The sequence below is a fragment of the Camellia sinensis genome, chromosome 11 (genome assembly GCF_055761805.1).
Source record: "Camellia sinensis isolate YWXY chromosome 11, ASM5576180v1, whole genome shotgun sequence".
Lineage (NCBI taxonomy): Eukaryota > Viridiplantae > Streptophyta > Magnoliopsida > Ericales > Theaceae > Camellia > Camellia sinensis.
This window is the reverse complement of record NC_138971.1, coordinates 148500395-148514170: the sequence shown is the minus strand read 5'-3', so window position 1 is coordinate 148514170 and position 13776 is coordinate 148500395.

The following is a 13776-nucleotide window of genomic DNA, read 5'->3' as shown; positions in this document are numbered from 1 at the left end:
CTTCTTCTATTATTTAGATTTTGGGGTTCTCTGTGGAGATTTTGGGGTTCTCTGAAGGATGCTTTTTCCAAACAAATTCCATGCTTGAGTTGGGGAAGATGGGGCCTTTACGGGTTGTCCAATACAATATCATTTTGAAATGCAAAACTGAAAGGATATGAAATTTTAATGAACACCTAACCTGAATCCACATCAAACGTTTAGGTTAGAACATGGATTTGCCTCTGTATGAGAGGATGCATGTGCCCATTCACCAGGAATTTATTCATCTTCTTAGTGGGCCTCTTACTTCAAATATTAATAAGAACCCACAGTGAGTTTTAAAAGCAAGCCAAATGTGTGGGCATACTTTTCTATTAAGGTATATTTTTCTTTGTAATATTATAGGGGACTGTGGCTGACCACCCCGTGATTGTTTGCAGTCTAGAGGAGGCATTCATGAATTTTCAGATTCTCAATTTGTTAAGTGGCTTAGAAACCTAATAAACTGGTTAAATCACATGATATGAATGCAACTTAATTATAAACTAAAACTGTGCTGCTTGTTTGAGTTCTTCCAAGGTCAAATAACTTTTTGACCTTTGGTTTTTTGTGCTCCTTCATGTGACTGTGTCATATATTTATGGCTTACCAATGTATCCCATATGCATTCCCATATATTTGTATTTTTGTGAACTGATACATAATTTTATGATTCCCTAATTAGATATTTGTACAATATATATACGTATCAAGTTTATCTCACGCAACCTTCTGCACTAGGGCATCATGATGATTTGTGTTTATATTTTTAGACAGCTTCTTTTAACAACTTTCTAAGCAGAGTTATGTTCTAGGTGTATAGATGATTCTATAACTTCTTAGTGTGTATGCTGCTAAAACTGAATATACCTTAGGTCATATTTTTGCCTTTGGAGAGTCCAAAGCCCTAGCAATCGCCAACATGGTTCTTGGGCTAAAGGAAATTCAAATTCGGGGAGAAATTCGTACAAATGTTGATTACACCATTGATCTATTACATGTAAACTTTCCAAGTTTTTGAGCCATCCATAAATCTTTGCTGTATTTATTTATTTATTTTTCTGGACATATATCATCTAACAATGTAGTACATTTTCTCAGGCTTCAGATTATAAGGACAATAAAATACATACAGGCTGGTTGGATAGTAGAATAGCAATGCGGGTTAGAGCAGAAAGGCCACCTTGGTATCTCTCTGTTGTTGGTGGGGCTCTTTACGTAAGTCTTTCCCATTATACAAAAGTTTTAGGTTACTCAAGATTTCATGGTGTGGAGTGCATATCCTACTACTATACTTAATACCACTGATTTTCTTATTGCTTTTTATTTGTCAACCTTAGAAAGCATCCACTAGTAGTGCAGCTATGGTTTCGGAGTATGTTGGTTATCTTGAAAAAGGGCAAATCCCTCCTAAGGTACTGTGCTTTAGAGCCTGTTTTAGGACTGAGTTTAATTGGGAACTTCAAACACTCCTTGGGTTAGGACTTTGGTTCTATACCTGTTCCACTGTTCAAATATGCAAAGATATTTTCTATTAAACAAAATTTAATAAGGCACAATAAATAAAAAAATATATAGTAAATTGTGTAAATCACATAACTGGAATATATATTCATTTGAAGGTTAGATGCTAATGAATGAGATTGTTTAGAAACCTCAAATATGTTCTCATCTGCTTCAAAGCATGGGCTGAATAATCAGGTGATCAAGGTTAAAAACTGCAGTTTTCGATTTGCAGCTCTTTATGCTCAGTTGCTCTTCTTAGCAGGATGATGAATTGCAGGCATTATATCTTCTTTTTTTTTCCCTTTTTCTGAGGCTATGAGCTAGTTTGTCAAGTTGATTGCGCTTAGTAAATCTTTCTTGGTGCAGTCGTTTTAAGTCTCTTTTTTACAGTTGTTTCTGGTTCAGTTTACCATGCAAACTTCAAAGACTTCAAAGTAGAGCTGGTTATGTCTTAAGTGTGCTTAATGTCCAATTTGGGTGGGGTGTCATCTGGCTACAACAGACTTCATCCATTTATTATCATCTTTGTAAGAAAATAATAATATAAAAAGGGCAGCCTAGTGCAACTGTGCATGAGACTCCCACCACTACGGGGTCTAAGAAGGGTTGGATGTATGTGGTCTTATCCCCACATGCAGAGAGGTTTTATTCCCATGAAAATAAAAAATATAATGCTTGGAAAAAAAATCCAACACAATCAGGCTAGAATTTCCTACTCCATCAGCTAGAATTTCCTACTCCATCAGCGAGGCATTTTATTTTCTTGACATGCTTGTTTGACCTCCTTATATTGCATAGTTTTCATCTTTAATGCTTTCTTCTACAGGGTTCCTTTGTAATTAAAGTCAAGGGACCAGAAGGATGGTCATGGGATCCAGATCAAGTTAAGTATATTAGTTGCCAACTTGTCAGTATGTAATGTTTCCCATGTAGGATGTTTTCAGTCCTTTGTAGGAGTGCATTTTGTAATTCTGTTGGACCTAAAATGTGAGAGGAAAAAAAATAATTTTCTTGTAGGTTCCTGTCGTTGTTGATCAGGCTGGTTGCAATGCAAATGAGGATATAAATTTTAGATTCACCGGGCATGCTTAGTTGCTTTAGGTTATTATTATTACTATTTTAAATATATATGAAACCTGTGGTATTTTATTCATGTTGTCAACTCTCTTTGCATCTCTAGCATTGTTCTTTCTAAATTTATTTGCTTCCATATTGTGCTGTGTATCACTCTCCTAAATTTCCTATATCTGTAGGTTCACCGTGTCTGGAAGAGTTGTGGGATCTGTTGGTGGAGAGAGGTGTTCAAATAAAAATGGGGGTCCATCAAATGTAAATGTTGAGCTTTTATCTCCCACGGGTGATCTTGTCACATCTGTTTTAACATCACCAACAGGAAGTTACTCGTTCTCTAACATTATCCCAGGTCTGTAGTTCACTTGCTAGTGACCCAACAAAGGGTCGACTGTTCTAAACTTGTTCTGGAACTTCATCTGAAAACCTCATTTAACCATCTCTAAATAATGTTAACAAGTGTTTTCTAGAAATAATGAATTTGACTTATAGCAAACCATAATTTATTCTCAGTATTCTGGTTTTCTTGTTATTCCTGTAAATCTTACATGATGCTCTTCTTGTTTTTAATTGTTATTGATTGTCAAGAACATCGGTTCACTGACTTAACATTAGCTGTTCTTGGGTTTAGGAAAATACAAACTACGTGCTTCACGCCCTGATTTTAATGTTGAAGTTAGAGGTTCTGTAGAGGTCAGATGCTTGTTTTCTTTTCAAAGGCTTTCTATTTCGCCTTGCTGCTATTTGTTGTGTGGCTCTCTCCCCTCATACTCACCAAAAAACACACATGTGCACGCCTATATATTTTTGCTTGAGCTGCAACTACATTTTACTTGTTGCAGGTTGAATTGGGGTTTGAGAATGGTTTGGTTGATGACATTTTCTTTGTCCCTAGCTATGATATTCGTGGATCTGTAGTTGCTCAGGTAATATTTTGCACTAATAATTGTTTCACAAAATGCAATTTCCTTGTATTGCTTTCTTATAAAATAAGCTGTGCCATTCTTTTCACTTTCATATTTTTACTTACTTATTTCATTTTATAAAATCTTTGGGAATCAAGCGGGTTTGAGGTTGAAGGTCCCTGGTGGTTTGCGTATTTTATTCCGTGTCACTTGATTAAAAATTTCTTCTTTAATAAATTTTATGTCATTTATCATTTAATTATAAACTCAAGTGTGCATGAACAAGAATGAATATTATAGGCTTTATAGCATTCGAACTGTGGAAATAGAATACTTTTACAGTATTTTCCACATCAATTTGCAATGATTTATCAACAAAATAATTCAAGGATTTATATCGGCATGTGTTTGTGTTTTTGCCATGTGGCGTAGGTGATGGATGCCTTAATGTTTTCTTTTCACAAATTTAAAATTAGTTTCATATAAACAGGGTTGTATTTCTGGATGTAGCAATATATTGTTGTTCCGTTTCAGTTGATAAATTGTAGGCTGCTCCCATCTTCGATATGTTATAGCCTCTTTAACCTTCAATTTACCGGAGTTTTCTTTCTCTGGTTATTGACAAACAAGAGTCTTGATAAGTATGCACCCGTGTGTGTATGTGGATACGGATATATGTTTGTTGATAAGTAGATGGATCCTCACTTATCAATTGGGATTTGAATCCTGCATCTTCCTTCTTTGGTGTGTTAGGAGATGCGACTCAAGCTAACAGCTGATGTTATGCACACATCATTGCATTCGTTATTACGACTGAGTACAAGATTGATTTGGTCCGCATGCTTGTACTAATTTGTGTATCAATAGATGTTATTTCCATTACTAGGTGACTTTCTCTGTTTCTGGTTATGTTTGGTTGTTGTTGGTATTTTAATAATGAAAATGCTGAAAATGCACCGCATTTCCTTATGCTATTCCTATTACCTTATATGCATAGTGTGACATGTTTAATTGCACAAATGCAATTTTGCTATTGAGTAATGTGGCTTTTTGATAATTTTGTTGTTTTCTTAGTTGCAACCTTGCAAAATTTGAACCTTCGTAGTGGAATACAGTCTTGGATGCAATTCCATTTTCAACAAAAGCACTCCTTAGCTAGCAAAGCTAGTTAATCTCAACCACCCCGTTTTGAGTAAATTGCTCACAGTAGTTGGTTTGACCTTCTTTTCATAGATGCCACGCTCTATTGTTTCGTAACATGGTTTTAACTGTTTGGAGATAGGAGACCCTGTAGATATCTGAAGAACTTGGGTGGACTGATAGTGTCATGCTTTATTATAAAGATGTGCACATATTTATAGGAATTGAGGTTTGCTGAATTTTGTTGTTTGAGGTATCTTGCAATGTAATGTGCAAGTGAGTGAAACTAATGAATGAAATATTGTGGCCTGTCTGCTGTGTGCTGTTGCTGCCATTTCGCTGATGCATTTCTTCTAATGTTACATGATATCTAGAAGGCTATGGTGTTTGTTTTACAGTCTGAATTTTAATATATTAGTTTATTTGTGATAGGCTCTATTGGTTATCTTGTAATCCTGTTTTGGCTTTGTACATGGTTTTATTATGTTAGTAGGTTTTCTTTTGAGTTGTTTGGGATCTGATATGTGGTCCATCAATCTCTATGCCTCTATGGTGTAGTTTTGTGTTGGCCCTGTTCCTACCCCTCATTTGCTCTTGTTGCTTATGTGGTGTTTGAACAAGTTTTGTCTTCTTGTTGCTTTGGTTTGTTGTTGTTTGTATCTTGTATAGTTGGTTAGCTTCTGAGATATGCCTCTTGTAGTTTTTAATTATTTGTCATTTTAATTTATGACTTAGTCACCCAAAAAAAAAAAAAATTCTTTCTTCTATGATTCATTCCATAAAATTCTGACGTTGGTTCCTTTCACTATTCTTTCTAGGGACTACAATTATGATTGCATTTGAAGAAATACATTTATAAAAGCAAGCACTAATTAGGATTGAGAGTAGCAAATATCACCCAAGTGTAGATCATTTCTCTTCAATTCTGAACTAAGAAATATATGACAAATCAAGTATATAGTTCCCCTATGATATATAATGGATACAATCTATTGGAATGGTCTGGTTCATAATCTGTTCTGTTTTAGCATTGTGGGTGAGCAGCCACTGCATTCTGTCTTTGACCTGGTATATAATCTGCAATGTCCTGGTGAGCAGCAGCAGCATTGGTCTGGCCCTGGTTTTTGCTTTGCTGACTGCTGCTGTTTTGTGGTTTTGTTTTTGCTTTCTTTGGTTGTTCTTGATTGGATATAAACTCCATGCTACAGCTCAACCAATCATGGCATGGAGAAAAAAAAAATCTTCCATTTTCTTTATTGGTTAGTGGTAACTACTAACAAAATGATCTACAAAAGAGATCTCACATTATTGCACATCAATGAGTGAGTGAGTGTTTGTGTGTGAGTGTGAAAGAGATAATATAAAAAGAAAAAGAAAAATAGAGAACAACATATAAGTTCAAAGGTTATCTGTTACTCCTATTTTATGTGACATGGAGTTTTACTTGGGAATACTTTATTGTGCATTGGGAATTTTTTTTGATGGAGGAAAATATTATTTGTTTTGTGATTTCTTTTGAGCATAAATTACTTTCTTGTGAATGAAGAAGCAACGATTTATTTTTTAAAGTAACATATAGAGTTTGTTTTATTTATATCCACAGTCATTATATTCCTATTTTCAACCTTGCAGGCATGGAGTTGGTCAGTATTTACTCAAAAAGTGGAGGAACTTAAGAATCAATCAGTTGTCTATGTGGGAGTAGATGGTACTCTTGCAGGTCTTATTTATGTTGAGGATCAGATCCAAGAAGATGCTAGACATGTTGAATCCTTGCATAAGCAAGGTGTCAGCCTATATATGCTTTCTGGGGACAAAAGGAGTACTGTTGAATATGTTGCATCTGAAGTTGGAATTCCAAGGGAAAAGGTCAGAATTTTATTTTTTTCATTCATTGCTATTTAGGCCACTTCTTGATGAGTAAACACCTGAATCTCAGGGTTGAGGAAATCTAACCTTTATAAATATAATTGTTAAATTCAAAAGCAGAGTGGGACTTATAGACCCTACTATGAAGACAGTGTTTATGAGTTCTATATTAGATAAAGGAAGAAAAATTAGAATGAAACACAGTGAGACCAGCTAAGGTAGAAACTACTTATGAAGATGGGACAGAGCCAACTTATATAACCTCAAATTGCTTAATTTGAAGGATCATGGTTTTTAGTTGAGAATAAAATTCTACTTTTCCTTCACTGTTAAATTATTGTGGAAATTCTTTATTTGTTTACTTTCTCAATACATGAGAGAATCATGGGCTGTAATTATTTGTTTAATACTCCAAATTTTTTACTTACCATTACTTCATTAGGAGCCCTCAATAGTAGCTTCTGGTTGGAGTCTCTAAGGTGTGGAAATGGTTGGTGATTATTCAACCTTGTTTGGTGGATACTTTTGTGCCATGATGCTGTGTTGCGTTGAATCTGGTGTTGATTGGCTCTGTTCTGTGTGCTCTGCCTCTGATGCTGCGGCTTTTGATTGATGCGATCTGTTTGTCCTGATTTCTGATTTGGTTGAGTTGTTTTGTTGCTGGTTTTGTTTGATTTGTTTTCTGACTGTTCTGGTAAATGAGGTCAACTGCTGCGTCAATTATGATTTTGTTATATGATTTTGTTTAGGTTGCTGAGTTGAAATGGTTTTCTGAACTGGTGATGATCTGTGTTGAATCTGTTTGCTGATCTACTATACTAATCTGTTATTCTTCTGTTGCTGCTATGATGTTGCTACTGTTGCTGAGATGCTGTGGTGATGCTGCTGTGATGGTGTTTGTTACGGTGAGGTGCTGCTGTGTTGTTGTTGGATGTTTGCTGGTGTTGATGTTTGGAAGGGTGCAGGACTTTTTGTCCAATCTGTAATAGATCAGGTTTTCATTAATGGGGGTTGTCATTAGGTGTAAGTTCGGGCAACTGCCGGTGTTTTGGATGGAAGGGTATGGAGGGGGTATGGAGGGGGTATTTTGTGTGATTTCATATCAATGTTATTAGTTTGTTATAGTGATGCCTGAGGAATGCCTCTTGTAAATCTGTAAATCTTTTAAAAAATTATAAATGAGTTTCAATTATTTTTGCCGCTGCAAATTTGTCGTGGTTAAAAAGTGAAGCTAATGTGTTGCTAAAAGTTTATTTTTGTCCACTCATATTCTGTTGCTATAAGTATATTTTTGCCAATGTCAATTTGTCGTTGCCAAAAGTAATGCTTTATTGACAAACAAATCGTCGGGAAATGGCAACATTTACCGATGTAAATGTGTCGCTAAATGTTTACTTTTGCCCACTCTTATTGTGTTGCTAGAAGTGTATTTTTTACCGATGTAAATGGCAACATTTACCGATGTAAATGTGTCGCTACAAGTTTACTTTTGCCCACTCTTATTGTGTTGCTAGAAGTGTATTTTTTGCCAATGCCAATTTGTCGTTGCCAAAACTAAAGCTTTAGCGACAAACAAATCGTCGGCAAATGGAAACATTTACCGACGTAAATGTCTCGCCAAAAGTTTACTTTTACCGACGCATATTTTGTTGTTAAAGGTATATTTTTTGCCCATGTAAATTTGTGTCGCGAAAAGTGCCACACAATCATCATATTTGAATGACTTTTACCAACGCAAGGTAAATTGCCGACGAAAGATGAAGGCTTTTACCGACGACTATGTTCGTCGCTAAAGGCATTACTTTTACCAACGCAATGATAATTTCGTCGGCAAAAACTTTTGCCAACTCACTTTTGGCTACGGGTTGCCAACGTAGCTCTGTGTGTCGGCAAAACTCTTTGCCAACGAATTTTCCCTTTTAGCAACATATTTTGTTGCGTTGCGAAAAATGCAATTTCTTGTAGTGATACAAGTTGAAGTACTTGACCACCCCCAACCCCCGTGGGGGCAAAAAAAATCATTTTAGGATTAAACTTTTTTAAAAAGTAAATCTTTTGAGACAAATTGATACTCCTAACCATATATTTTTAAGCGACATTTTTTAAATTTTATCTTTAAGGTTTATTTTGGTAACTAAGTTAAAAGTTAGTTTATTAGCTCTTTAGCTTTTTTGGATCACATCACCTCTCTATTTTTTTGTACATTCTTTTAAAAAAAGTCAAAAAATAATTTTTTTACCTACTTTCCAAAATAGGCCTAAATGTCATTTTTTAAAAAACATTTTCGGACAGCCTTTTTGTGAAGACTCAAATTGGCATGTTAATATTTTTTATAACAAAATTTTTATTTTTAAAGATGAAAGAGTTTAATTCTTAATTTGTTGTTGGGTTAGATAATCGTAATTTATGTTGTAATTATTGATTCATTATATTCTGATTGTGATAAAAATAAAAAAAAATAAATAAAAAAAACTACTCAGATGATGTGGCTGATACACGGATTCTCTCTTAAAGAATGCATTTATTTTTGTTTTATCTTGAGACAGTTGAGGGAAGAATTATTGTATCCAAAGTCATGAAGATTTTGTGATAAACAATCAATAGGTTTTAATAGTTGGATTTAATTTTCATCAAGTCTTATTGAAAATAAATTTTAGTAAAATCATCGTTAAAAATAATTTTTTGTGATATTTTTGGCATATGTCGCTAAAAATTGACAATTAGTGAATTTTTTTACCATAATTTTTTTATAAATTGTCACCAAAATTTACAATTAGTGAATATTTTTCCGTGACAAATTTTCAAATTGTTGTTGAAAGTTAAAAATTAGTAATTTTTTGTGACGATTTTTTTTTAAACTGTTGCTAAAACTTATAACATTTTTTGTGACAATTTTTAAACTGTCGCTGAAAATTAACAATTAATGACTTTTTTTACTAGTGTTTGATGAAAAATGTCATTAATTATTATAGGACCTATTGGATAATAAGTCCATATATTAAGATCTATACATAAGTCCCCCAAGATTTTATGCACGAAGTCTTCTTGACATGCAAACCTAGCTAACTACATGTGTTTGTATGTCTATATCTCTATATATGAAGCACGGGTACAGATACGAGTACTGATATTGGTACGATAAGGGTAGGTCGATATGGTAAAATCTTAAAAAAATAAGATACAGGTACGGCTTGATATGTTTGTAAAAAAATATTTATTTTTAATTTGGAGTAATGCAAAAATTGATTAAATAGTTTAATTTTGTAACGCCCTCAAAATAATAACATTAAACCCATCCATATAGGGACATGCATTGATACATAAAGGTCCACATTCATCTATTCATCAGGGTATTTCATTACAACAGTATTACATGTTTACAATATAAAAGCAAATGCCCTACGGGCTTACAGCTTTCCAAGTTAACACTTGGTTAAAAAAGAGAGTGCTAACTCAATTACACCTTAAGCCCTCGGCTTGAAACTATATGTAATACAATCAAGGAAAATAAGACAGCCAAAGTATGTCTGCCTCTAGCCTCCCAAGTTATGTCCTTAGAGGTGGCATGCTACCTGTACATGAAAATGATGTCCCCATATAGGGTGAGCCACAACCCAGTAGAAATATACTAAACCAACTATGAACAATGAATAAGAGATTAGCAACTGGTAGATGGTCAACACTTACACTTCCATTTACATCTTATTACAATTCCATGACGGTCAAGTCTAGGTTACAATTCACCTTCCATTTCTTATTCAACTTTGAGTTTGAAAACAAGGTTCAGTACTCTGGCCAAAACATTTGATAAGATTATAGTTCATCACTAGAACATTTTCGAAATCAAAGGTGGATACACATTTTGGTGTTGTATCAATAACACATAAACTACTTCCATACTTCACAAACGATGATGATATACATTTTAGTGCTATATCAAATCAAACAAACTTTTCAATAGATAAGCATATGAGCTATATCACTACTGCAACAGATAAGCATATGAACTATATCAATACTTCAACAGATAAGCATATGAGCTATATCAATACTACAATAGATAAGCATATGAGCTGTATCAACACTTCAACAGATAAGCATATGAGCTGTATCATCACTACAATGGGAGAGCATATGAGCTGCATCCCTGGGTCCATCCCTCATCTTCCCTTAACCATTAACCGGTTTAGAGGTATATCCCCCATCTTCCCCTAAACCGTGGAGTACATCTCCCATCTCCTCCCATACACAAGTAATGCATATAAACACAGAATCACATACGCAATCAATCAATACATAAAGTTAATGTATTCTATCAACTGTCTACACATAATGCATATAAACACATTGGCCATACGCACAATCAACCAACACATAAAGTTAATGTATTCTATCAACCGTCATACTCTATGACACATCCAATTAATTAGTTATAGTTTGCCTAATCATCATGCATTGTCTACAGCAATCAACACTACCCTTCACCGGTAGCCCAAAGCAATTATTTCTAAGCAGGAAATAAATGCACAAGTGGATAATATATCAACATTTCAACTAGATGAGCAATAAAAGATTCGACTACACTCTTTAGTCCCATACATTCCCAATTTTAACATTCTCAATTCAATTCCTCATTTTTTTCAATTAATTATATGCATTAATTAATTAAACCAATTAGGGCAAATTACCATAATTCACAAAACAACCCTAAGGTTCCATTACCATCAATGTCCCAACATCAATCTCATTTCTCTATGCCTAACATGCACATAGGTTTATATATTTAAAACCCCAACTTTTGTAAAATTACACAAAGGCCCAAACTTTCTCAAAATTACCCAACAACCCCCAAACATATCAAAATGCTAAAATTCAAAGACAAAGCTCATAAGATGGAGTAGGTTATCCCTACCTCGAATGATGGGACTTAACGATGGAGATGAAGAAACGGAAATGCTCTAAATCCTGAAATTTTAAGATTAAAAGATAGTCCTCGACGATCAACACAACTTTTGTAAAGGCCCAAGGTGAGAAAACAATCCCTACTAGATCAATCCTAAGAGAGAAGTTAGGATTTTAGTGAGAGGAACTCTCAAAATAGCTTTTTGGAAAAGTAAGAGAGAGAAAGGATGTTGAAAAGTGAACAAAAAAGTCGGATCTCGGCTTTATATAAATGTCGCCCCGCTCGACTGGTAAAATCCTCGCTTGAGCGTCACTCACTGATCCCCGCTCGAGCGTCCAATCCCCCGCTCCAGCGGCGGATGCACGCTCCCAGAACTTTTACAGACATGGTGTCTGCTCGAGCGTCAAACTCCCCACGCGAGCGTCAGACACTAACTCCCGCTCAAGCGGCCAATCCCCCGCTCGAGCGTCTACTACTGCAGACGAAAAACTGGATGGGTGATTTCCCCACTCGAGCGCCAACACCCCCGCTCAAGCGGACAAGCAATAACAGAGTCCCGCTCGAGCGTCAAAATCGCCGCTCGAGCGGAGAGACCAAAAACTGGGCAAAGATTTTACGTTTTAAAACACAACCAACTTATTTCCAACTTGCCCAACACAACCTAAAGCTCGAACACAAAGCGAAAGGGATAGAAAAAGGATAAGACAACAGCACCCTTACGAAACCGAATCCGGATTACAGTTAAGCACGAAAGGGAAAGCCGGGATCGCTATAACCTCCCCCCCTTAAAGAATTTCGTCCCCGAATTTAAAGATACGCCAAAACACAAGGCCAATTGATCACAGAGTATTCAACAACCGAGCCCCAAGGAAAGAAATTACTTTCAAAACAAACCTCCGACTCACTCTTACCCAGGAAGAGACTAACCAAGGGAATACATTCTAAACGACAACACCTTAGGTACGCAAGCCTCAACAAACCAAACTTCCCCCAAAACAGTTCACCAATAACCGACTAGTGCTTCAAGCTAAGTCACTACTCAACAACACGACCAAAGCAAATCTTTAGAGTAAATAATAAGAAAACATTTTCTTGTTCAAGAGGCATTTCTCAAAGATGTTTAAATTTTCAACGTTAACGTTCCGGAATAAATCTTGCATTTTCCATACGAAAACTCAAAAGCTTTGTAAACATTTTTCACGAATACAGTGTTACCCAAAAAGCAGAGTCACCCACAGTTTATTTGCCAAAAAGATTAATCTAGAATTCCTTAAAATCCTTGAATTAAATCAACTTTTCAACAACGCCCTCAGATGGCCCAAACACTGGGAAAATTTTGTTTTCCATTTCTTTCCAAAACAGCACTATCCACAACCATCACTCACACAGTGATGCCACAACCGACACAGAATATAACATTTCTATAATGATAGTTAATAAAAATAACAACCGTACTAACAACACATAAGGCATAAGAAAATCATGGTTTTGCAATTTCATCACGCCTCCCTTTACAAAAAAAAAAAAAAAAAATCATAAATACGGCTCAGAACCTGGCCAACAACCAACTGAGAGCACATCTCATCCTAACAATACCCCCTTTTAATACACAAATGATACACACTTTAGTGCTGTATCAATATCAAACCAAACATCATACATACATAATGTATAAAAAGCCAATCCTTCACAATGATCAATCAATACACATATAAGATGTATTATTCCAACCGTCAGATTCAATGACAAAACATGCTCGATTAGTTTCAGTTTTCCCTAATCAACATACAAAGTCTACAATAAACGAGACTAAATTCAAGGTGACTAATGCCAACCCAAAACCCGATACCGGCAAGTTGCCTAACCAACTCAATAAACTCTACACCCAGTAATCCACACACTAATGTGCCACTCAAACCACTAACCCCAAACACGGAGTTCCCTACACAAACCACAAATTTTGAAATCTCACAGGATCTCCTAAAATTGAACCGCATCAACACTGCGTCTAAGGAAATCACCGTCCCCCACCATGACTATCTAGCAAGCCTGCTCACTTCCTTGACTGAAGACCGACATGGTCAACCTCAATCACAACAACCCCAAACACGAAGGACCACTTTGACCAACGCTATACTCATTACTCTAGAACACGAACTATTCTTCCTTCAAAGAATGCTACCGGCATCCACTCACAACCCCACACTCAACAATTGATAACCAATCACAATACGAACATTACCCCTATACAACCAATGGGATCACCACGGACTCACTAACTAGCAAGGCCCAAAACAGGAACCAACATACAGGTACCATTCCCACTAACTCGAGATACAAATCTCATATAGTCTTGCCAAC